At 46.9% G+C, this 24,765-nt stretch overlaps 1 protein-coding gene and 1 non-coding gene across 3 annotated transcripts in view; both read right to left on the minus strand.

The window, feature by feature from the left end:
- Positions 1-24,765, minus strand: part of KAZN (kazrin, periplakin interacting protein) — a 576,871-nt gene that overhangs the window by 210,595 nt on the left and 341,511 nt on the right. The gene's annotated exons all lie outside the window — the stretch shown is intronic.
- Positions 19,253-19,359, minus strand: LOC111820742 (U6 spliceosomal RNA). The gene has a single exon (XR_002824270.1). It is a non-coding gene; the product is annotated as a U6 spliceosomal RNA (small nuclear RNA).

Raw genomic sequence — 24,765 nt, forward strand, 5'->3', positions numbered from 1 at the left:
TCCCTGTCAGGGCGGTCATTGGTGGTAGCCGGGCACCATCTAGTGCTTCTGGTCTCAGGCTGATGAAGTCTCTGGTTTATGTGGCCCTTTCTGTCTCTTAGGCTAATATTTTCCTTGTGTCTTTGGTGTTCTTCATTCTCCTTTGCTCCAGGTGGGTTGGGACCAACTGATGCATGTTAGCTGGCCGCTCGCAGGCTTTTAAGACCCCAGATGCCACTCACTTGGTTGCTTCTTAGGCTAACTTTCCCTAACTACCTAGCATACTCCTGGGCACATGCTCCTCCCCACCACTGCCAAGTCAGGGAATAAAAATGAGTTTTAACATTCACTTAAACAAAGCAGTTAAGAAGGTCGGCCTGCTTGTGGAAGAGAACAGTGAGAATGAGGAAAAAAAAAAAAAAAAAGGCACATTTCAACTTGTAAATTGTCCGTTGTTCACATTCGTGTTCTGCTGGTCAGTTAATTGCAAGCTGTCCACGTGGTGGATTGTTTTTATTAAAACATTCACATCAAGTATTTGGCTCATTCTTACCGTTAAGGAGTCCTTGGGTGGTAAAAACATTTAAAGTGTTCTCGACTGCTAAGTGAAAGGTTGGAGGTTTGAGACCACCTGAAGGGCTACAACGGAAGGTGTATCTGCCCCGGGTGGCTGGCGCTAAACCAACCTGTGGGCCACCAAACAAAACTTGCCACTCCCACAAACTCTTTCCTTAGAAAATGTCGTTTAGATCTATCTTGTGTTTGGAAGTCCCTGGGTGGTGCAAATAGTTAATGTGCTAGGCTGCTAACTGAAAAGTTGGAGGTTCAAGTACACCCACAGGTGCCTCGGAAGAAAGGCCTGGTGATCTACGCCTGAAAAATCAGCCATTGGAAACCCCATGGAGTGAAGTTCTATCCTAACATACGTGGGATTGACTTGACGGCAACTAGTTTGGATCTTGTATTTGAGTTAAGCATGGAGATACTGCCAGCATTTTTTTCTTTTTCTTGCTTCTGTTATACCTAGCATCCCATGTGGGTGATCATGGACCACAAAAGAAGAAAAAGGGAAGAGGAAGAGCAAGCAAAGGGGTTATTTATAATGTATGTATCTATGGGAATCCCTGTGTGGTGCAAACATTTAAGCACTGGGCTGCTAACAGCAAAGTTGGAGGTTTGAGTCCACCCAGAGGCACTTTGGAAGAAAGGCCTCGTGATCTACTTCTGAAAAATCAACCATTGAAAACCTGATGGAGTGCAGTTCTACTCTGTCACACGTGGGGTCACCATGAGTTGGAATTGATTCAATGGGGACTAGTTTTGTTTTGCTTTTTTATGTATCTATGAGGACGACCCCCTCAATTTTATAAACCCCCGAAAGGGCATTTCCTGCCCAGAGAGACTACCTGTCCACACCTTTCCTCGCTGGTAGGTGGGCCTGGCAGCTCCTACTCCTCATACTGAGTTTTGTACAAGAATTTTTGCTGCATTCCCATGGGCTTAATGATGCCATTTTCCAAAATTTCTGTAAAACTGGTAAAAGGACCTGTATTTTTCTGGCTCTAAGTGAATATTAGGCTTCCCTTGGAAATAACATAGAAGATCAAAAAAATTGCAGTTCTCAGAAGTTCTGATTTTCCAGTCTATAAAGACTCACACCCATCAAGCCCGGTCCTAAATCGTTGTTTGCTCCCAGTGTCCCTGCATTAACAGTGCATACACGTTAACTCTATAAGCACAAGCTTGCGGGAGCCCTGCACACTGACCCTAATGGCGCCCGGTGTATCCTGCTGCCTCTGATAGTGCATAGACATCTGTGTAAATTATCTCCCTCAGTTTGATAAGCAGCAAGTGCTACCACCACTGGAGCCCCCCACCCCTGCAATAGGAAGAGAGGGACTCGCCAGCTTCAGGACCACATCCCAATAACTCATCCTGTCCTTCTAATCTTCTCCAATAAATTGGTGCCCAACTTGAGGCTTCTAGGAGGCAGACAGGGCTGAACCCTTGCCACCCCAGAGAGAGGCAGATTTGAACCTGGCTCCTGGGGCTTGGACACTGGGCTGCCGGGGAGTGGCCTCTCCCTCTGTGGGCTCAGCTGTTCTCAGGGTGTGATGGACCTGCCATTAGCAGGTCCTGTCAGCTCCACCTCCACTATATAGCTAGAATCCAATCCCTTTTCACCACCCCACCCATGGCCACCCTTGTCTGAGCTGCAGGCATGTCTTATCTGGACTGTCACAATAGCCTCTACCTGCCTCCCTGCCTCCATCTTTCAATCCATTCCCCACCCAACAGCCAGACTGATAACAGTGTCCATCGGACCACGGGACTTGCTGGCGAAAACTCTCCACTAGCTCCCATTGCTCTCCGGATACCTCTGGACCATGGCATACACGCGGGATCTGGCCCTGCCTCCCCCAGACTTCATCCTTTCCCACTGGCCAAGGGGCTTGCTTCCCAGCTCAGGGCCCTGACACTTGCTGGACCTTCTGCCTGGAGTGCTCTTCCCCAGTCCTACCCATGCCTGGGTCCTCCTCTCTGCTCAGGTCTCAGCTCAGATGCCAGCTCTCCAGAGAGGCCCTCCCTGGCCACCGTATCTGAAGCTGCCCCTCCTCCAGCTGTCCCCTACCTCCTTTTGGTCACAACATGTATGCATAACTGAGATCATTTGTTAAACGCTTATTGTCTTTCTCCACCAGACGGGAAGGACGGGACAGCTCTATCTTATCATCCTGGCCTGGGGACAGTGCCTAGCACAGAGAAGATGCTCAATTATTTGTTGAATGAATAAATATGTGGGAAGACAGTTCCTGCAACATACCAAGCAGGCATTGTATCCAACACTGGCACTGCAGCTGTCTGGGTAGGAGATTTTCCTCTCTGGACCAGCCACACCAGCATCCCTTTCTTCCTGGTGACTTCCCATTTCCAGAAAACAGAAGAAGTTAGAGAGACTTCATCACGGTAGAAGGTGCTCCCACTTGCTGGGCCTTTGCTGTGTGTGGTTTAGGCCCAGTTCTTAAGCTCTCTACAGGCATGCAATCCTCCCGACAAGCCTATGGGTAGGTACTGCTATTGTGCCCATTTTATAGGTGATGAAACGGAGGCAACTGACTGGGTTCAAGTCGTACAAAGTGGCAGAGCTGACTGCAGAGCCAGAGCTCTTACCTCGTTCCCCACAAGCATCTGAAAAGCAGAGGACATGTCCCAGGGGAGCTCGGGGCCCCAGGGAGGTGATGAGGGCTACCTAAGAAGTAGCTCTGAGTTGAGGGGTAGAACTCTGGCCTGGAGTCTCTGAAGTTGCTCCACCTTTGTGGCAGTCACCACCACCCCTTCACGAATCTCCAAACTGGGGTACAGGGTGGGGGAGCTCAAAGGCATAACCACTGGGGTAAGCAGACAAAAGTGACCCCAGGGATATGCAAGTCACCAGGCTCTGCCTCTGTGGCCATCCCAGGCCTTCCTGAGGAACTTGGCCCAAGTCCCAGGGGCCTGCTTTGAAAGCAGCCACAGGCCCAGGACAGGGGAGGAAGAATGTGAGAAGAAAGACCTCATTTTGGAGGATGGAGGGGGCGGGTAGGAAAGCAGGATTACTGCCTGGCTTTTGTTGGCAGAGGGGTGAGGGAGGTCGGAACCTGCCACTCTGAATGCCCAGGGCAGAAATCCAGGGTCACAGAGGAGAGTGCAATGAGGCCAGAGTCTCTCAAGAGGGCTGCTCACATCCCCTGAGGGAGCAGAGGTGTCTCGGGTACCTTATGGGGTCTTAGTCTTTGGAAACTGGATTTGTTCTGACAGCTGTGCCCCCCAGCCTTTCAGACCATCACTTTCCCTTCCCTGCAGGAACTTACTGATGCACATGATCTGCCCAGCCCAGCACCCCTCCCTATTGTGTGTGTGTGTGTGTGTGTGTGTGTGTGTGTGTATGTGCCCGCGTGTGTGTGTATGGGTATGTGCTTCTGTGGGCTTTGTCCTGAAATGTCTTGCTCCTTCTTCCAAACCACCAAAGTCCCCTCTGCTCTGCCTTGTCCTGCTCTGACTTCCTGATGCCACCCAGTTGACAGCTTCCTGTCCCTGACCCCAATGTGCTGACCAGACGTGGAAACTTGTCATTCCTTTTGCTGGACACTCTGCTTTGGCCTTCTGGACCCTGGCCTGGATCTCACTCCATCCGTCCACCTTTGTTAGGGACCGTCAGCAAATCCGAGGTGCGCCCTGATCCCTGGCTTGTGTCAATCCCCTGGATTCTGAATGAGGATTCACGAGTGCTCAAGTCTGATGGCTTCGCTTGATCTTCACTCCTGTTGAACAACTCCCCTGTCTTCCTTTCTGTGGCAGTTACGAAGGCACCGCTCTGCTTCCAGAGATGAGCGCTCAGTGAAAGGATGTAGCAAGAATGGCATAATGGGATGTGTGGGTGGAAGAGACCCTGAGGGAAGGAATGGAGAAGTCAGTTCATCTAGGTGATGGATTACCGCTTATACCTGTGCTCACCTGAGGTTCTTGCTCACCCCAGGTACTGTTTATTGAGCCCTGTGTTAAGTGCTCAATGCACCTCATCTCACTGAATTCTTTCTCAACAACCCTATGAAGAGGGAGTGATTGTTATACCTGTGCACTGAATATTGTGAGTGTCTCCCCAACACTCACGTCACCCCCTCCGAAGGTTCAGCTGCCATGTGGTTTTAGGGGTTTCACCCCCAGCCAACTCCAGCGGTGAACCCCGGTCAATTGAAGCAGTCGGTTGTCAAAGTGAGGAACACTGGGGTTCCCTGAGACTCTTTCAGGAGATCTGTGAGCGTCTCTCTTTCCCGACTACATATCTGTGTGAGGCTGGATTTTCTTCAGATACTACAACCAAAACAACGTATCGCAGCAGACTGAGTGCAGAAGCAGATACGAGAACCCTTCGGTTTTCGCTGAAGCCAGGCTTTAGGAAGATTTGCAAAAGTGTAAAAATAATGCCACTCTTCTCACTAACATTGCTTTTTTGTTTTTGAAGGTATAATTATGATTCATAAAATATATTATTTATATTAACACGTGTAATAGGTTTACAAAGGAGCCCTGGTGGTGCAGTGGTTAAGTGCTTGGCTGCTAACTGAAAGGTTGGTGGTTCGAAACTACGCACTGCTCTGGAGAAGAAAGATGTGGCAGTCTGCTTCCATAAAGATTTACAGCCTTGGAAATCCTGTGGAGCAGTTCTATTCTGTCCTATAGGGCCGCTGTGAGTCAGGAGCGACTCAGTGGCAATGGTTTTTTTTTTTTTTTTAAATGGGTTTGCTATTTATTTTTAAAGTGAATAAATATTTAAATTTTTAAGTTTTAGTTTCAAAAGTAGTAAAATCCACATAAACAAAAGCTTGTTTGGATTCCTCTCTGATTTTTAAAAGCATAAAGGGGTCCTGAGAACAAGAGTGTGAGAACCGCTGGTTTAAACCAATCAGCATATGGCGTTCCTTTTGTCATAGCTATTGGTCCAGCAGTGGTAATGTGACCCACTTTGGACCAATGAGATGGTGGAGTGGTTGGCTGTGCCCTACTGAGAACATTCTTCTTGACTCTGGGCTTACAAGAATAACTTGCTCCCTTTCTCTGATGTTATCTTGGTGTTATCTTCAGCAGCTATCTCAGCTCTGGCCTGAGGATGGAGCTGACACCCTGGATTAAGTCAACCTACATCTTCAAATGCAGTTTCATGACTCAGAAAACATCTTTATTTTTTATGCCAGCTAGAGACGGGTATTTAGTAGTTACAGATGAAAGAATTTGAAGTGCTACATCCCATTTTACAGAGGAGGAAACTGAGGCTCAGAGAGGTTAAATGAGCACAAGTAAGATCCCCGGGTGGTACAAAAGGTTTGTGCTTGACTACTTGCACTTGACTGCTAACCTAAAGATGTGTGGTTGGACCCACCCAGTGGCAGTGTGAAAGAAAGACCAGGCAACCTGCTTCTGTAAAGATTACAGCCAAGAAAACCCTATGGAGCAGTTCTACTCTGAAACACCTGGGGTTGCCATGAGTCAGAATCTACTTGCTGGCAACAAATTTTTCTGGGTTTAGTTAAGTGGAAGAACCAGAATCCAAACACCAAATTGCATAGCTTTCAAGGAGGTTAATTTCTTGCCTTTCTCTGTCCAGAATCTAGAGCACAAGGAAATATCATTGGGTGGGGCTGCAGGGAGCCGGCACTCTCAGATACTCAGGAGTGTCTCCCAAAGTTCCTCTCTTGGCTCCTGAAACGACGGGCTCCCTGTCCTACTACTGGGAGTTTCAAGGCTGTTCCTGGGTCTGCTTGGCAAGCTGAAGCTTGCTCCTCACCCTCACAGTTCAATTCTCTACTGACCCGATGAGGCCTAATGACAGTATATGAGTTAGTGTTGTTGGTTGCAAGCAACAGAAACCAATTCCGGCTAATTTAACCAGAAAAGACACGTTTGTCTGGTCAGCTAACACATCTCCTGGTGGATGAGAGAGCCCGGCTTCAATGGTGTGAAGCCAGAAGCTATGCCCTAAATCAAGGCACCGAACTGGCCTATGACCAGTTCACGCTGTTATGCACAGCTGCTTCATCTCACCTGCTGCCACCACTGATGTTGGGCCCACAGGTGCTACCATCACAGCCTTGGGAAACTGAAGGTAAATTTTCATTGCTCCTTCTTTGGGCACTAGCTTCCAATTCTAAGGGTGAGATGGGTGTATCTGATTGATGGAAACTGGTCATAGACCCATTTTCTAGCTGCAAGGGAGGCTGGGAAAACAAGTAGCTGGCATTTTCAATCTGATTGAGGGAGACAGGTCTTGCCTTAAAACAATTGGGTCTTCTCTAAGATTAGGAAGGAAATTGGATGCTGTGTGGCCCAAATGAGAGACAAATGTCTACTATAGATAGGTACTCAGCATTCGGGAGAGTCACTTTGACACTCCTAATCTGTGGGTCCATAAAGTTTTCATTGGCTAATTTTTGGAACGTAAAGAAAATGAAAATCTTAATAAATAATAAACCACATCATGATAAACGGAGCTGTCAAGGATTACATTCTACTTGGGTCAACAATCAATGTCCATGGAAGCAGCAGTCAAGAAATTAAACAACATATTGCATTGGGAAAATCTGCTGCAAAAGACCTCTTTAAAAATTTAAAAAGCAAAGATGTCACTTGATGACTAAGGTGCGCCCAACCTGAGCCATGGTCTTTTCAATCATCTCATGTGCATGTGAAAGCTGGACAATGAAAAATGAAGACAGAAAAATTTGAATTGTGGTGTTGGCGAAGAATGTGAATATACCATGGACTTCCAGAAGGACAAATAAATCAATCTTAGAAGAAATACAACCAGAAAGCTCCTGAAAAGCGAGGATGGCGAGACTTTGGCCTGCTTACTTTGGACGTGTCATCAAGAAAGACCAGTCACTAGAAAAGAACATCGTTGTTGGTGTTATGGATTGAATTGTATCCCCAAAGATGTGTGTCAACTTGGCTAGGCCATGATTCCCAGTATTGTGTGATTGTCCACCATTTTGTTATCTGATGTGATTTTCCTATAAGTTATAAATCCTATCTCTATGATGTTAATGAGATGGGATTAGAGGTAGTTATGTTAATGAGGCAGAACTCAACCTACAAGATTAGGTTGTGTCTGAAGTCAATCTCTTTTGAGATATAAAAGAGAGAAGCAAGCAGAGAGATGTGGGGACCTCATACCACTAAGGAAGCAATGACAGGAGCAGAGCATGTCTTTTGGACCCGGGGTCCCTGTGCGGAGAAGCGTCTAGACCAGGCGAAGATTGACAACAAGGACCTTCCTCCAGAGCCAACAGAGAAAGGAAGCCTTCCCCTGGATCTGGTGCCCTGAATTTGGACTTCTAGCCTCCTAGACTGTGAGAGGATAAACTCCTGTTTGTTAAAGCCATCCACTTGTGGTATTTCTGTTATAGCAGCCCTAGATAACTAAGAATTTGGTACTGAGAGTGGGGTGCTGTTGTAACAGATACCTAAAATGTGGAAGCAGTTTTGAAGCTGTGAATGGGCAGAGGCTGGAAGAGTTTTAAGATTGCTTTGAATTGCCGTGTGACTGTTGGTGGAATTAGAACCTCAAAGACAATTCTGGTGAGGACTCAGAAGGAAGTGAGGGGAGCTGTTACACTGGAGACGGCGCAGATGGTGAGAAGCAGCAGTAGAGAAATGGCAGCAGCAGAGAAACGGCAGGAATAGAACCAGCAGACCAGCACAAGACCGTGGTAAAGTCAACTCACAGAGCTAGAGAGCTGAATGCCTTTGCGCAGGAGGTTTCCTGGTGGCGTGAGCTGCCTCCAGGCACCTATCGGTGGAGCTAGGCTTGTTGACGCATGAAGCAAGAGAGTCTAGTGCCTTCCGGGGGAAGTTTACTGGCTGAGTAGGGTGCCTCCAGGCACTTATTGGTGGAGTTGAAGAGCTTTGGAACAGTTGCCCCAGCAAGGCAGATGACGGCAGCGAGGCCTGAGGGTCTGAGAGGCCAAGGAATCAGGAAGCAGAAGCTGAAGACACAAGGAACACAGGAAGCCGAACTGCCTCAGTTTCAAAGGGTGGAGTCGCCACTCAGATGGACTAGGAGAATGGGGCCGCCCAAGTCTGAGGGAGCAGAGTTGCTGTTCCAGTGGGCCTGGAAGATGGAGCTGAAGCCCAGGGCTGAGGGGCCTTTACTCAGAATCTGGAGAGTGTGGCCAATACCTAGAGTCTGGAGGGCAGGGCCACTGTCTAAATGGTTTCAGAGAACAGAGGATTATTTTCAAGCCTTCAGAGCTAATGTAATGTGTTCTGATGACTTGCTTTGTGCCTGTTATCCTTTCTTTCCCTCTAGTTTCTCTCATTTGTAATGGAAATATCTAGCTTGTACCTGTTCCACCATTGTACTTTGGAAGCAGATAACCAGTATTCTAGGTTTCACAAATGAAGAAGAATTTTTGGATTTTGAACTTGGAGTTGATTTAAGACTTTTGCTATGATATGATGGGGTGAATGTGTTTTACATATGGCAAGAATATGAATTTTTGGGGGCCAAAGGGTGGAATGTTATGGATTGATTTGTGTCCCCCAAAGATGTGTGTCAACTTGGCTAGGCCATGATTCCCATTGTTATGTGATTGTCTACCATTTTGTCACCTGAAGTGATTTTCCTATGTGTTGTAAATCCTATCTCTATGACATTAATGAGATGGGATTAGAGGCAGTTATGTTAATGAGGCAGGACTCAACCTACAAGATTAGGTTGTGTCTTAAGTCAATCTCGTTTGAGATATAAAAGAGAGAAGCAAGCAGAGAGATGTGGGGACCTCATACCACCAAGGTAGCAACGACGGGAGCAGAGCACATCCTTTGGACCCAGGGTCCCTGTGTGGAGAAGCTCCTAGACCAGGGGAAGATTAATGACATGGAGCTTCCTCCAGAGCCGACAGAGAAAGAAAGCCTTCCCCTGGATTTGGTGCCTTGTATTTGAACCTCTAGCCTCCTAGATTATGAGAGAATAAACTTCTGTTTGTTAAAGCTACCCACTTGTGGTTATTTCTGTTATAGCAGCACTAGATAACTAAGGCAATTGGTAGAGGGCCAGTGAAAATGAAGGAAACCGTCAATGAGATGGACTGACACAATAACAATGAGTTCAAACATACTAACAATCATGAAGATGGTGCAGGATTGCACAATGTTTTGTTCTGTTATACATGGGGCCCCAATGAGTCGGAGCGAATTCAGTGTCAACTAACACCACCACCACCAACAACCATCTTGTGAGTCTGGTGGGTCACAGCTGCAGAGTGCCCAGGAGCATGTTCCCCCAGGCTTTCTACAAGGACTTGGGATGCCATTCACACAGCATAGCAGGTTCTTTGGCTCCCTAACAAAGTTCAAGGCAAACTCACACTCAACAATAATCAAGAACATACATAGGCTCAGGAGCCAGACTGCTTGGGCTCCACATTTGGTTCCATCACTTACTAGGCCTGTGCCTTGGATAACTTTTTTATTTTTTTATTTTTTTTTATTGTACTTTAGATGAAGGTTTACCGAACAAATAGTTTCTCATTAAACCGTCAGTACACATTGTTTTACGATATTGGTTAACAACCCCACGACATGTCAACGCTCTCCCTTCTCGATCTTGGAGGACCTTTTTTTTTGGTGAAAATATACATAGCCAAAGATACACCATTTCAAAAATTTCTACATGTGAAATTCAGTGACACTGATTACATTCTTCCAGTTGTGCTGCTCACTATCCTTTTCCAAATTATTCTATCACTGTTATCTTCTACTCACTGCCCCCTAGACTTCCCATCACACCTTTTGAGTTGCTGTTGTCACTTTGATCTCACATAGATAATTTTTTTTTTGTACCTTAGATGCAGGTTTACAGAACAGAATAGTTTCTCATTAAACAGTCAGCACACATATTGCCCTATGACAATGGTTAACAACCCCATGACATGTCAACACTGTCCCTTCTCAACCTTGGGCTCCCTATCACCAGCTTTCCTCTCCCCTCCTGTCTTCTAGTCCTTGTCCCTGGACTGCTGTGCCTCATTAATCCCGTTTTGTTTTATGGGGCTGTCCAATCCCTGGCTGAACGGTGAACCTCGGGAGTGACTTCACCACTGAGCTAAAAGGGTGTCCAGGGGCCATACTTTGGGGGTTTCTCCAGTCTCTGTCAGGCCAATAAATCTGGTCTTTTTTTGTGAGTTAGAAATTTGTTCTACATCCTTCTCCAGCTCTGTCTGGGACCCTCTGTTGTGATCCTGGTCAGAGCAGTCTGTGGTGGTAGCCGGGCACCATCTAGCTGTACTGGACTCAGTCTGGTGGATGCCTTGGTAGCTGTGGGTGGACAACTTATTGAACCTCCCTGTGGCTCAGTTTCCTCATTATGACATGGAGATAATAGCACCCCATGGCAGGGTTGTTGTGACAGCCAGAAGTGGCTCACTACTGTTATGGTGATAACACAGCACAGGGAGCCACCATGTGTGATCACCATTGAACCTGTCTGAATTTCACCTGCCACCCTCACCGGTCTCCCTCTTCTCTCTTACTGCACAGAATCCATTCCTATGATGGTGGAGCAGAAGAGAAGCCATGTGTCTTCTAGAAAGCTTTCCTGATTACCCTACATCCCAGTGGTCTCTCAGTCCTTTCAATTCTGACAGCATTCAATCATTCATCTGTCTACTTCCTCATCCCTATTTCATTACCTACCCCACCTCTAAGTCCCTACCAAGTTCCTTGCACATTGGTTTCCTGCCTCTGCTTTGAAGAAGCTGTCTTCTTTCTTCCTTTCTCATTTGCACTAACTGTCCTTCATCCTGGAATAGCTTTCCTCTAGATGCTTGCCTGGTCAACTTTTTCTTGTCACACAGGTCTCAGCTACAGTGAAACCTGTGAGAGCTGGAACTTGACGAAACTGCCTTGTTTTTCTGTCTCTGAAGTTTTCTGCCTTTGACAAGGTGCAGTCACCACTTTTCTATTGATCTCTATTTAGTGGAAAATATTTGAGTTTTCCTTGTCTGACAAGTTTCCACCTTATGTTCCAGCTTTTGCAGGTTTTACTGTATAATGTCACCTCCTCCGAGGAGCTTTCCCGACTACCTAAATCAAAGCAGCCTCCTCTCCAACACCTCCCCTCCCTTCTGTTTGCTCTTATTCTCTGGCCTTGGGTGCCCAGAACTGAGCTAACTACCTTCCTTAAGAAGACCAGTGACGGGGGCTGTGATGGTGGTCCAGGCCAGAGAGCATGGTGGCTTGGTCCAGGGAGAGGACAGAGCTTTCTGATGCTGAGATCATGTTCTACATCAGCATCCTCTCCAGAGCTTAGCACAGGGCTACTGTATATGAAAAAGCTGAAAAGACTTGGGGCACAGGACCTGAAATAAACTTCCAGAGTTACCCCCACCAGGAAGAGAGCCCCTTGCTGGGCTATTCATCAGCCCTGGTGGGATCTGCAGGGGAAGCTGCTGAGGACTGGACTGTGGGACTCTGGCAGCTGAGGCATGGGATTGGCCTGGTGTTAATCAGAGGGACTGCTGATCTGGGGGCTCTGCTAATTAGGCTGCAACAGCTCCAGACCCAGCCAAGGAAAGCACATTGCTTATGCTAATCAAGAGCGTCTGCACTTCCTGGCAGGCAGAGCTGCCCAGAGATGGAGCATGTGCCCAGCATGCCAGGCATGGCATGAGAAAGCCAGGGACCAAAGTGGAGAAGCCCCCTGGCTGCACATGGATTCTGGGGCTGCCATTACTCCAGCATAGGGACAAGGACGTGTGGGTGCTGGGAAAGGCCACCAGTGAGGCCAGGAGAGCAAAGGAGAAAGAGGCTAGGACAAAGCAAGTGCCAGGGAGGGCTAAGGTACAGATACCCTGCTCCAGAGGGTGAGGGGTGGATCATGAGATTCACTTTCCAAACTCAGCCTTGACTGGTGCCAGCAGAGCAGTGCCTATTGCACCTAATGGACACGTCAGCCCTGGGGCAGAGGGCAGCCTCTGGAGGCAGCTGAGCCCTAAAGCAGGCAGGATAAACAGACCTACCTCATCTCCTTCTCCAGGGCGAGACAGCTGCTCTCTCCAGCCCATGTTACAGATGGGGGGGGGGGCATTTTGGGTCAATTTCCCCTTCCCAGATGTGATAGCAAAGGATCCCAGGCCCTGGAGAAATCTGTTATGCATACATGCATGCATGCATGCATCCGTCCATCCATCCATCCATGCATTCATTCATTCAGTACCTACTGTGTACCCAATTCCAGGCACCGGGAATACAGAGATGAATGATACCACCTCTATCTTCAAGAAACTTCAAGTGTAGCACGGACCATCAGCCAGCAATTAAGTGACAGTCCAGTCTGATCTGAAACCGATCATAGGGATGGTCCAGGACCTGGTAGCGTTTCGTCGTATTGTGTGTGTGGTCACCATGAGTCAGGGACCGACTCAACAACAACAAACAAAACAATTACATAAGTTATGAAAGCACAAACTGCAGTGGGCACCCAACTCAGACTGGGAGACCAGGAAGGCTCCAGGAGGAGGCGACACTTGAGCTGAGTTAGGGAGGATGAGTGATGTCAATAGCTAACGTTTACAGAGCAAAAACTACGTGCCATGCAACATCCTACGCTCTTCACATCACCATCATGTTCGGTCTTCCCAGTCACTCTCTGCAGTGGTGCCTCTTACCATGGCCCCATTCTACAGATTAGGAAACTGAGACTTAAAGAGATGAGAAATGTCCCTGACATTCCACAGCCGGTAAGAGGCAGGGGAAGGAGCAGAAGTGAGCCAGGTGCTCAAGGAGGAAAAAGGATTCTTGAGAAGGATTCCTGAGAAGAGAAGGATTCCTGAGAAGAGAAAGATTCTACAAAGCACCCAGGGGTGAAGCTGCAGGAGCAGTCAGGGCTGGCGGTGGGGGAGGCCGCAGCAAAGGCTGTGGAAGTTTGCAATTTGGTTCATACACTTCGATGTTTTGAATGACAGCAGCCTGGGGTCTGGGGGTCAGAGAGGTGTGCTTGGGGAACAGTTAGTTTTTGAAACCTGCAGCCCTAGGACGATAACTGCTGATTAATTATACTCTTCATCAACTATTTAGCACTTCCTTTTGTCACTGGGTCTGGAGCTGGGCTCCGGCTGCTGCATCAATATTTCAGATGTGTCCTCTCTTCAGCTCAAAATGAGCTTGTCATTTGCACAACTTTGGAGACATCTCAGTAAGCAAGGCCGTCTGCTCCTCAGCTGGGGCGAGATTTTACGCGCACAGTGTGCGTCCCTCATGAAAGGGACTTTCCAAACAACGCTGCGAACTTCAACACAAACTTTAAGGAGGACAGAGCAATTCTTCCCAACTTGAGCTCTGACCGTCTCCAGCTGCCAGGCACTGAGGCCTTAGCCCAGGCGTGATAAAAAAAAAACTCTGGACACAATATGGCCAGAAAGAGTCCTTCCAATTCTGCGATTCCCCAGCCTTCTACCCATCCAGCATGGAAGGTGGCAGTGCATGGGCGTGACGGCATGGTGGGCCAGGGGTGAGCAGTCAGTTAAGGTTGGGGTATGCGGAAAAGGGACGGTGGGGGTCTTAACGAGTGCTCCAAGTGAATTCCCACTCACCTTTCATTGCTCTGCGTGGGCTTTGCTTCCTTAGGGAAGTCCCCCACCCCCACCCCAGGTCACAGGTTGAACGGCTTCTTGCACAGGGCACATTTCTATTTGTTTTTTATGATTAACTGCTTACTGTAGTTCCCTCTTGTAGACGGTCAGCCTCATGCGGGTAGGGACCGGTCTAGTTTAGCTCATCATTATACTCCCAGCACCTAGAATTGTGCCTGGCACATTGCAAACCAAAAACCAAATCCATTGCCATTGAAGTGATTCAGATTCATGGTGACCCCATGTGTTAGAAAGAAGAATGTTCCATAGGGTTTTCTTGGCTGTAATCTTTATGGAAGCAGATTGCCAGGCCTTTCTTCCAAGGTGCTGCTGGATGTGTTTGAACCACCAACCTTTTCAGTTAGTAGCTGAGTGCAAACTATTTGTGCCACTAGGGACCTGGTGATCCAAGCCTGTGATCATCGAGTCGATTCTGACCCATAGCGACCCTAGAGGACAGAGTAGAACTGCCTCATAGGGTTTCCAAGGAGCAGCTGGTGGATTTGAACTGCCAGTCTTTTGGTTAGCAGCCGTATCATTCAACCACTGTGCCACCAGGGCTCCTGGCATGTACTAGGTCCTCAAAAATATTTGTGGAAAGGAGGCATGAAGGAAAGATAATCTTGAGAGATTCATGAGACCTTCCTTCCCCCACGCTGTCCCTTCCTTTTCTTACCTTCTTTCCCTCCCTTCTTACCTTTTTTCTTTCAAGAAATTTTTTCCTGTGTGGGTGCTAGGGATACAAGATGAGTCTGATGAATTGGCCTTGGCCCTGACCATCAGATGGCCAAGCCTGCAGGAGGCTCCCACTGCCCGATGGCAGAAGGTTTCCGGGCTCACCTGCTCAAGTCTGAGAACAATGGAAATCTATACACTGAAGAAGCCTCCAAGATGACTGATCCACAGTCCTCATTCAGAACCTGACCTGCAGGATGCTTTTAAAAATACCCTTCTCCGTTTCTTTTAGGAGGCAGGCAGAGGGAAAAATAAATTTAAATTTGAAATAAGAAAAATTTAAAATGTCAGCCTTCTAGGGGATGTCATGGGTTTGGCAGACTCGGTCTCTTTGTCCTACACTTTCTGTGGCACAAACACAGTCTTGTGAGTGGGGACTGGTGCCCAGACTGAGACTCAGGGGCCAAGCACCATCTTTGGGTAATGGAGAAGGATCCGATGACATTCGAAATAGGGACTTACTTATACACCAGGAAAGGGGCTTCGTACAGAACGGAAAGATCTTTCCCCAGGGGCAATTCCAAAAGGACTTTCTGCTCAGTCTTCCATTAAAGGGAAATTTCAATTGCCCAGATCAGCCTGTTTCCAGAGCATTCCAGCTGATCAAGCTTGGCTCACTTAAGCCAAACCTAAACTTGCAGAGCTGGTAAATGAAAGCTGATGGTTAGACAAGTTCTGAGCTGCCCCCAAGGAGTTCCTGTGGCAAGCTTCCCGAAACACTTCAGACTAGATTCTGGTCCAAAGGCTTGGGTTTCTAACTTACTCTTCTCAGTGGGCAGTGGCATAAAGCCCATTATAACTCTGTAAGTCGTTAACATTTGGCTTTTATTTAAAAGGTACTTCTTTCACTGAGTCACTATCATGATTCCAGTTGAGTCGATTCAGACTCATGGTGAGTCCCTGGGTGGTGTGCTTGGTGTTCAACAAAACGTTGGTGATTCGAGTCCACTCAGAAGTGCCTCAGAAGAAAGGCCTGGTGATCAACTTCCGAGAAATAAACCATCAAAAACTCTATAGAGCACAGTTCTACTCTGACACACATGGGTTACCACTATCATGATAGTCACCACATTTTGTCTAAGACAGGGATCGACAAACATTTTCTGCAAAAGGCCGGATAGCAAACATTTAGCTTTGTGGGCCATAACTATTCAACTCTGCCATTGTAACATGAAAGCAGCCACAGATAATGCATCAATGAATGTGCATGGCCATGTCCCAATAAAATTTACTTATGAATACTAAAATTATAATTTCATATAGTACGACACAGAACAGTCTTCTTTTGTGTTTTTTTAAACTGTTTGAAAACGTAAAAACCTTTCTTGGCTTGCGGGCTGTGCAAGAACAGATGGTGGGCTGAATTTGGTCCGTGGGCCATAGTTTGCTGACTCTGTGTAAGAGGAATCTGGATGTGCCTTTAAAAAAGAAAGAAGGAAGGGTGTGTCTTAGGTATCTAGTGCTGCTATAACAGAAATACCACAAGTGGATGGCTTTAACAAACAGAAGTTTATTCTCTTACAGTCTAGGAGGCTAGGAGTCCAAATTCAGGGTGTCAGCTCCAGGGGAAGGCTTTCTCTCTGTTGGCTCTGGGGGAAGGTCCTTGTCATCAATCTTCCCCTGGTCTAGGAGCTTCTCAGCGCAGGAACCCTGGGTCCAAAGGAGGCACTCTGCTCCCAGTGTTGCTCCTTGGTGGTATGTGGTCCCCCTGTCTCTCAGCTTGCTTCTCTCTTTTATAGCTCAAAAGACATTGACTTCAGACACAACCTAATCTTGTAGAATTGAGTCCTGCCTCATTAACATAACTGCCTCTAGTCTTGCCTCATTAACATCATAGAGGTAGGATTTACAACACATAGGAAAATCACATCAGATGACAAAATGGTGGATAATCAGACCAATACTGGGAATCATGGCCTAGCCAAGTTGACAGATATTTTGGGTGGATACAATTCAATCCATAACAGGGAGGGAGGAAGGGAGAGGGGAGGACAGAGTTCTCCAAATTTCGAGCTATCCCTCAAGGGGGAATTCTGCCCTAGGAGACAATGAACTGTGGTTCACCAGAGTGCTCAGTAGACTTGGGACAACCACCAGAACTGGAAGCTATCTGTTTGGCTTCTTCCCCAAGGCAGACCCTGAGACAAGGATTTGGAATTTGGTCCTGAGACCAACTGGGGAAGTGAGACAAGGAGGGTGTGTTAACGAGTGGGTTACTGCTATGACAACTGGGGTTCAAGCCTCTAGGGACCTTCTGAGTGACTGTGTAGAGTACACCTCAGAATTGTCTCGGTGGAAGGGTGAAGATGTTGGGGTATTCATCCACCAACTCCTGGCCTCACTGCAGGAGGGTCCTTTCTGAGGCTGTCTCTCAGGCACTTCCAGCCCAGCATGCTCTGTGGCCATAGAATGTCCTCAGGCAGAAAGATCCAGGAAGCCACTGGCCTGGATGGGAACTGTGTGCAGATGACCTCTGGGGTGGGCTGTGGTAATAGAGGCAGGGTGCAGACATCATCTGCTCTTGGAGGATCCTATAACAGAGAGGTAGCTTATCTAAAAGATCTTTAAGGTTTGCTCCAGTCCTGAGAAAGAATTCTCGCCTTCCATGTGGGATACCGGGATTCCATTCCCAGCAATGCACCATTTGTCAGTGGAGGCTTGTGTACTGCTATGATGCCTACCAGGTTTCAGTGGAGCTTCCAGACTAAAACAGACTAGGAAGAAAGGCCTGGTGATCTACTTCTGAAAATCAGCCAATGAAAACCCTGTGGATCACAAGGGTCAATCTGCAAGCAATCTTGGGATTGGTGCAGAACCAGGCAACATTTCATTCTGCTGTGTGTGGGGTCACCATTGAGTTGGGGGCCGACTCGACCACAGCTAACAACAACCACAACAACGATAGTCTAGTGACTACACTGACTCCTTTAAACAGACCCCCCACCCAATGCTTTTGAATTGCTTTCTGCCTCAGTCCTGCACTGGCTCCCCTATCCCTGCTCACTCCATACTCCCCATTCTGCTTCTTCTCTGCCTGTTTTCCAGCTTTATTTTCTTAGGTCACATGCAGCCCCACTTCCCCCAGGGAGGCCTGTCTTCTCTCTATCAGGATCTGGACACCCTTTCAGGCTCCCCTGCTTGTGTCTCTCCTGGTCCCCAGGGCTCCATGCCCCAGATTGTGCCCCAAAAGCAGTATCTCTGCTAGACTCATCCATTCCCTGGGGACAAACCCAACACAGCCTTTGTCCATTTAAGTGCTTTTAAAGGGCATGACCCTCGGGCTAAGTCTTTACTTAGCACTTAAGTAATCAATCACCACTAAACAACGAATATCTACTATCCTTTCGAAAAAGTATTGACTATGTGTCTAGCCTTGTGCTAAATGCTCCCTGTTTGTCATCTATAATCCTTACAGGCATCCCGAGAGGGAGTGCTTATTATTCCCATTTAACAGATGGGCTTACGCAGAGCCCAAGGTCAAGGGGTTAGTAAGTAGTACCAGAGCTAGAGGATTCAAACCCAGATCTATTTCCAAAGTCCAAGTTCTTTCTTTCTTAAATTCTTAAGTCACGTTTGACACATATATAATAATATATGTAATATACAAGTAAGTTACAAAGTGCAATAATGAAATGAACACCCATGAACCGACACAACCAGACATCTGCTTGCCTAGCGCTTGTTCTATCCCTTTACCTCCTCCCGTAGAGGTTATTGTGGGGCTTTGGTGGCGCAGTGGTTAAGCCCTCAGCTGCCAACTGAAAGGTCGGAGGTTCTAACCCACCAGCCGCTCTGCAGGAGAAAGATGTGGCATTCTGCTTCTGTAAAGATGACAGCCTTGGAAGCCCTATGGGGCAGTTCTACTCTGTCTTTTAGGGTCACTATGCATTGGAATCGACTCAATGACAATGAGTTTTGGTTTTGCAGAGGTTACCGCTATGATTAAATTTTGCGTTTATCAATACATTCTTTTTTTTTTTTATTGTGCTTTAGGTGAAAGTTAACAGCTCAGGTTAATTTCTCATTCAAAAATTTATACACGTATTGTTTTGCAACATTGGTTGCAATCTCCACAATGTGACAGCATGCTCCCCCTTTCTACACCAGCTTTCTTTGCGTCCATTTGTCCAGTGCCTGTCCCTTCCTGTTCTTTTAAAATTACCTAATTTAATCAATATATATTCTTTCTTTAAAATTGTGCTTTAGGTGAAAGTTTATAGAGCAAATTCGTTTCTCATCAAACAGTTAATACACAAACCATTTTGTGACATTCTTTGCCAACCCCTGAATGTGTCAACACTCTCCCCTCCTCCACCTCGGTTTCCCTTTTCCCATTAGCCTAGTTTTCTTGTCCCGTCCTGCCTTCTCGTCTTAAAAATATGGAACACTTCACAAATTTGCGTGTCATCCTTGTGTCTGGGCCATGCTAATCTTCTCTGTATCGTTCTAGTTTTAGTCTATGTACTGCTGAAGTGAGCACTCAATATGTATTCTTAAAAACGTATTGTTTATTCCTACTTTTTAATGACCTCTTAAAAAATGATATCACAGTATATGTCGTCTTCTGCAGACTGTTTCTTTTTTTTTTTTTCACTCAGCATGACATTTCTTAGAGTCATCCATGTCACTGTGCGGGCTATACACAAACCAAACCCCTTACCATTGACTCGATTCTGATTCATAGAGACCCTATAGGACAAAGTAGAGCTGCCCTATAGGGTTTCCAAGGAGTGGCTGGTGGATTCAAACTGCTGACCTTTTGGTTAGCAGCCAAGCTCTGAACCACTGGACCACCAGGGCTCAGTGCATCCATTTCCACTGCTTTATACTATTCTATTGAGTAAATATATCATAATTTCTAATGGTTTTGTTTGCTTAATTTTGAAATTATAAACTACAAGTCCATTGTAGTAGATGGTATTATTTTTCAGAAATATTTGCTCCCTCTTGCCGGGACAGGTTTATACTGTCCCTCCCAAGGATGGCAGGTTTGGCCATGAAACTTTCTGTGGTCAATTACAGGTGGACAGATGTGTATCACTGCTGAACAGAGCTTTTAGAACCAGCACATGATTTGCCTTGTTCTCTTTTTCCCAGCAATGTCCTAGATAAAGGCTTTTCCATCGGGCTAGGTCCTGGAGTGAAGATGACACAGAGCAGAGCCACCACTGGGCTGCAATGGACATGTGTATCTGTGAGAAATAAACCCTTGTTGTAAGCCACTGAGATTCTGGGGTCATTTGTTACTGCAGCATATCCAGTCTGGTCCTAACTGATACATCATGCTCTTTGTACCACACCACCGTGATTTCCAGTGTAGGTGTCAGAGGGAGTGACCACTTTCCTGGGAAACTGAATTAATCAGCAATGCATAAAACCACATACAACAGGTTAAAACAAAACCAAACCCGTTGCAGGCAAGTTGATTCTGATTCATAATGACCCCATGTGTTACTACTAAGTAGAACTGCTCCATGGGGTTTTCTTGGCTATAATCTTGATGGAAGCAGATTATCAGGCCTTTCTTCCACGGTGCCAACCTTCAGGGTAGTAGTTGAGCACAGACTGCTTGTGCCTCCCCGGGACCTTTTCAGCAGGTTAAATAGGGTTAAGATCACCCCCTTCCAGTGTGTGCATTGAGAGTGATTAATTCATTAACAACTAGAAAGTACTTTGAAGATAATAAGCATTTGGAGGGCCGGTTGGCATCTCCTACCTGACTTCTAGGGTCCCTCACTTCCTCTCTCCATGCTGTAGGCCTTTGAAGTCACTCCCAGGCAGAGAGGGCCCAGGAGAGAGTGGGGGCCAGTCAGGAGCCTCTTCAGCCCTGGGACCCCAGAGCTGGAAAGGCCTGCTGATGTGTTGAAAGAAAAAATGTAAGCAGGAGAGGCAAGAATGTGCTCAAACTTCAAGACTCAAAAGAGAGGAAAGAAGCAAGTCTGGGCGCAGGCCTTTGTGCCTGAAGCCCCTGGGCTGGGAGCTTTGAAAGCCCCGCTCTGGGGAGGCAGGTTCACCGGGGAATTCACAATGGTGCTCACCAAGCTTGAAGAGGACAGGAATGTCCCCCATCTGTTAGCTTTCCTTTCTCCTTAAAGCAATGGCAACCAGGAAGGACATACACTGCTCCTGCTGCCTTGTGCTTCCCCATCCTCACTTCTCGTTGAGAGAGACTGGCAGGAGACAGGCCCATTTGGGGCCATTTCTAATCCTTCTCACTTTTTCCCCCACTTTCTTATGTGTTCCCAGTTCTATCTAGGTCCCCTTAACTACGGCCATCCGCACAGCAAACAGATTCACATACACATAGACACCCACCACGATGAAACCATACTGAGAGGGAGAGGGGCACAAGAAATTAATCCTTCCTAATGATAAAGATCCTTATGGAGACACGCAAGGAAGAGACACAACACATTTCATTCTAATTAGGCCCGGAAGCTCACTACTGGGAGCAGGGAAAGAAAGTGATCAAGTGGGTGCACCCTGGAAAACGCCTCCTCTATGGTTCCCTGGGAGCACGACAGCAGGAGAAACACACCCACAAGGCCGGTGGTTCCCAAACTGGGGTTCCTTGTGGTAGTCTCGGGGGATGAGGAATGCCGGGAGGTCTGTGAGTTTTTTCCAGTAATTGAAAAAAATGATTAATGGAAATCATTATTTTATCTCTGACAACCCTGCACAGGCAAACTGAAACTGTCAAGTTTCTTTATTTAGGGTTGGAGTTCCAATAGCTCAGTGGTAACACTAGCTAGCTTACTGCAAGCGGAAGGTCTAACTGCTTGCTGATAACAGTGTAAGAATTCCAGGGATTGCCCTGGCAGCCCACGATACATCGGGGATCAGGGTATTCATATGGAATGGGGCCTCAGCTGCTTCATGGGGCTTCTATAGCACGGATAACCGTATCTGTGCTTCATTGCACCAGGAAAAAAGAATACAGCATTGTTTTGTCCGTTTAGGGAAAAATCTTTCAAACATGGGGTTGGTGGGGGGTTAAATAACAAAAAGGTCTTTGCAGTTAAGCAAAAGAAGGGAGGAAAGGGGAATTAGCATTTATTGATCAAGTACTAATAACAAGCACTATCCTAAGTGCAATAAATAAATGTTGTTATTGGGTGCTGTCGAGTCGATGCCAACTCATACCGACCCCATAGTGACAGAAGAGAACTGCCCTAAAGGGTTTTCTTGGCTGTAATCTTTACGGAAGCAGATCACCAGGTCTTCCTCCTGTGGAGCCGCTGGGAGGGTTTGAACCACCAATCTTTTGGTTAGTAGCAGAGTGCTTAACCATTGTGCCAGCAGGGCTCCTTCCTAAATAGTTTATCTCATTTAATCCCTATAACCACACTGGGTGGGGGGGTACCTTTTATTCATTCATTCGGCAGGTATTTCTGGGCACCTACGTGGAACCAGGCATTTTTCAACATGTTGGAAATACAGCAGTGGACAAAACAAAGTCAGCTGTTCTCAATGGGGCCCATTTTGCCTCCTGGGGGACATATGGCAATGGAGCCTTTATTAGTTGTTGTGACCAGAGGGAGTGCTACTGGCATGTAGTAGGTAGAGGCCAGGGATGCTACTAAATGTCCTGCAGTGCACAGGACAGCTCCTCATGGCAAAGAATAAGTATCATCCATCCCTACTCCATTTTAGTGCAAAAGACAGGCATTAAGCAAATGTGCATAAATATGTGGTTACCTTTTGATCAACACTAAGAAGGAAAATAAAGGGCAAAGTGATGGAGTCTATGGGGGGGGGGACCTGATTTATTTATTTTTTATTGTAATTTAGATGAAGGTTTACAGAACAAATAGTTTCTCATTAAACAGCACACATACCGTTTTATGACATTGGTTAACAACCCCATGACATGTCAATAGTGTCCCTTCTCAGCCTTGGTTTCCCTATTACCAGATTTCCTGTCCCCTCCTGCCTTCTAGTCCTTGTCCCTGGACTGTTGTGCCCCATTAGTCTCGTTTTGTTTATGGGGCTGTCTAATCTTTGGCTGAACGGTGAACCTCAGGAGCATTACTGAGCTAAAAGGGTGTCCGGTGGCCATACTCTCAGGGTTTCTCCAGTCTCTGTCAGGCCAGTAAATCTGGTCTTTTTTTGTGAGTTAGAATTTTGTTCTACATTTTTCTCCAGCTCTGTCCCAGACCCTCTGCTGTGATCCCGGTCAGAGCAGTCAGTGGTGGTAGCCGGGCACTATCTAGCTGTACTGGACTCAGTCTGGTGGAGGCCGTGGTAGTTGTGGTCCATTAGCCCTTTGGACTAATCTTTTCCTTGTGTCTTGTTTTCTTCATTCTCCCTTGCTCCTGAAGGGGAGAGAGCAGTGGAGTATCTTAGATGGCTGCTCACAGGCTTTTAAGACCCCAGACGCTACTCACCAAGGTAGAATGTAGAACATTTTCTTTATAAACTGTGTTATGCCAATTGAGCTAGATGTTCCCCAAGACCATGGGGACCTGATGTAGATTGGGGGAATCAGAGAATACTTCTCTGGGGAAGTGGGTACACTTAAAACCTATAGCCATCGATTGGATTCCGACTCATAGTGACCCTGTAGGATAGAGTAGAACTTTCCTATAGGGTTTCCAATGCTGTAAATCTTTAAGGAAACAAATTGCTGTATCTTTCTCCTGCAGAGCAGCTGGTGGGTTCAAACTGCAAACCTTTTGGTTAGCAGACGAGCGCTTAACCGCTATACCACCAGGTCCCCCTAAATGATGGTAGGAGTCAACCAGGTGGAGAGAAAGGAAGAGCGTTCTTGGCAATGAACTCAGCAGGTGCAAAAGTCCTGAGGCAGAAAGCACTCAGAGCCTTGGAGAATGTGGCAGGAAGCCAGAGTGGCTGGGAGAGGCTGGTGATGGGAGGGCGTGGGAGTGCCCTTCCCCAGGCCAAACTCCTGGGTGAATGCAAGCTACAAAGCAGTGATTATCTCCTCATTTTCAGGTTAATGAAGGAGAACTTGGAGGTAACCTTATTTTGTTGATTCTTGATTTCTTGTTAAAATGTTTTTTTGGAGAAGATTCCCCTAATGACTCGATATCAGTGGATAATAGCTCCCTCCCAGGCATTTTCTCGAGGACAAAAATGTCCTCCTTTCCCTGGCCGGCTCCCTCTGTAAGCACGGCTTTATGTTGCATGCTAAAATGGTACTTGGTCTCAGTTGGTGGCTAAGGTCCACGCTGCCCCACTGGTTGGCGGGCCTCTTCAACCGCCATTGCTCCCACTGAGAATCATATTTCTCCTTTGCCTTTTTGAGGCACCCAGTTGCTGTTGAGTTGATCCTGACTCGTGATGACATCATGTGTGTCAGAGTAGAACTGTGCTCCATAGGGTTTTCAATGGCTGATTGTTTGGAAGTAGATCACCAGGCCTTTCTTCTGAGGCTCCTCTGGGTGGGCTTGAACCTCCAACCTTTCGGTTAGCAGCTGAGCATATTAACCATTTGCCCTTCCCAGGGACTCCTTTTTGAAGCAATGCTCTCAGATAGCAACTCCATAGTTATGAAAAATGATTTAGGGAAAGGCAAGGGGATAGTCTAGCCTCTGGCTGCTCACACTGTGGACTCTGATCAACAGCATCCAGCTCACCTGGAACTTAAAGCTAGAAATGCAGAATCTCAGACCCACCCCAAATGCATTTTAACAAGATGTCCAGGTTACTGCCAAGCACATAAGGTTTGAGAAGTGCTGCTTCTACGTGACCTTCCAAAATGTACCCAGCCCTGGGTCCTCAACTGGAAAATTTCACAGGAACATAGGTTCAAACCAATGTCACTTTGAAGTCTAAAGTGTACGTAACCCAAGCTATGGTGTTTTCAATTGCCTCATATGCATGCAAAAGCTGGACAGTGAATAAGGAAGACCGAAGAAGAATCGAC

The sequence above is a fragment of the Trichechus manatus genome, unplaced genomic scaffold, assembly GCF_000243295.1.
Source record: "Trichechus manatus latirostris isolate Lorelei unplaced genomic scaffold, TriManLat1.0 scaffold00048, whole genome shotgun sequence".
NCBI lineage: Eukaryota > Metazoa > Chordata > Mammalia > Sirenia > Trichechidae > Trichechus > Trichechus manatus.